Source organism: Haplochromis burtoni, unplaced genomic scaffold (genome assembly GCF_018398535.1).
Source record: "Haplochromis burtoni strain Fernald_Lab_line unplaced genomic scaffold, NCSU_Asbu1 Contig_777, whole genome shotgun sequence".
Taxonomy (NCBI): domain Eukaryota; kingdom Metazoa; phylum Chordata; class Actinopteri; order Cichliformes; family Cichlidae; genus Haplochromis; species Haplochromis burtoni.
In genome coordinates, this window is record NW_024583138.1 from 124,702 (window position 1) to 126,721 (window position 2,020).

Here is a 2,020-nt window from a genome sequence, read left to right on the forward strand (position 1 = left end):
GGAAAACTAAGCTTGGTGGAGAGACGGACAGCAGTCTCTCAGGCTACGTCCACACTAGCCTGGATAGATTTGAAAAAGGCGTTTTCATCACACTAGCGTTTTCAGTCGTTTCACAGAGTTGTGCGTCCACATTGAAACAGCCGAAAACGCTATGTTCCAGCACTGCGCATGCGCAAAAGCGAGTGATAATTAAATAATTTGAAGAAAAGCTATCTGGAGCATGTACAAACTGATATGAATCTTTTTTAGGGCTGTCAAAATTGAGAGCCATCAAAACAACTGCTGTATAATGCACTCCGCTATCTTTGTTTAATTGGTCACATGACTGCATCACATGACTAAAATGCGTCCTTAGTGTTAGAAAGTCTGCGTTTTCGAGAGTTTTCAAAAGTCTCAGTGTGGACACGAGGCCAAAACGGAGAAAAACGATGCATTTTCAAACTAAAACGCATTAGTGTGGACTAAGCCTAAGAGACAAAAGACTCTTCCTGTGGTCTGCTTCCCCCCAACATCCTTACCAGGCCCCCACCATCTGTCGAACTGCATGAATGTGAAACATGCTAAAGTCCAGTGGCACTAAGGCAGCATACAATTAATTAATGTGACTAATACATAAATAAAAGAAGTTCTTATACACCATCTTGTGGGATACTTTCTGTCATTCAAATCTTTGTTTCAGTTTTCATCAAAAATGAGTCTTCTTGCAGGTGCTGATGACAACACTTGGTTATGATTTTGTTGAGTTCGCTCAGGAGTCTCTTGTCTGACTTCCCTGCACTCTTGTGTATCAGTCCTTAAAATGAGAGCAAACAAAAAAGTTACATTTTTTAAATATTACTGTATGATTGAGAATAAAGTTACAGCAAAGTGAGAACATTGAAAAGATTGAAAGTGAAATGTGACAACAGAGGCTGAAATTTTCAGTTGTAAATTCACAGGATGAAGAGTCACTTACTCATCAGTGTCTCTGTTTGCAGTTTCAGGTGTTTCATTCGACTGAATCGCCATGTGTGAAAGACTGAAAAATGTAAGAAATGTATTAGATTTATTATTGCTAATAAACTCAAACAAATGCATTATGATATACTTGAAATAAATAATAAAAACCATAGTTTGGACCCTTGACCTCTGAGAAAAATGGACAGTTCACAATAGTTCTGAAAGTCCTTGACTTCGCAAACTGTATCTCCTGCAGCTCTAACAGCAGTGATCCAAACACAGCAGACTGTGCTGGCAGCAGTTGGAGAAGATGCTGAATTCAGCTGTCAGCTGTTGGAGACTAAAGACGTCCTTCAGGTCACATGGCAGAAAATCTCACATGATGTGGAGACAAACGTTGCCGCGTACAATAAGTACTTTTGCCAAAAAGTGTGTACTGACTTTGCAGATAAGATTGAGTTTTTATACACTGGACTGCAGAACTGCTCCATAGTCATCAGGAATGTAACAGAGCAGGATGAAGGATGCTATTGTCTGTTTAACACTTATCCTGAAGGCTCCTTCATTAGTAGAACCTGCCTCCAAATCTATGGTAAGTTCTTGAAACAAACATAGTGGACATAAATGTGTCAGCAGCTGATGTGTTTGTAAGAACAGGTTGAAGATATTTGCTGCACAAAAATCTATCAGGACAACATGCAACATAGACACGGTTTAAGAGGAGTACCTGTTCTGAGATTTCTTTCTAAGCCAGACAAACAAGAGAACACCGAGCACCAACACCACAGAGGATAAGATCACTGAAATCCTGATTCCTTTAAGACAAACAGGAGAAAGAAAGTTATAACAATTTGAACATCTATCAAAACAAAATAGGAACAGGAAAGCTGACTTTAAAACATAAAAATGTTAACACACCTAAATTCCTGGGATTAGATCCTGATTTCTTATCAAGATCTAGTAGAAGAAACACAAACATTACAATCACAAAGTAATCATTAATTTATAAATAAATGACTTCAAGAGAGTTTCTCACCATCATCAACACCATCATCATCATCATCATCATCAGGAATCGTCA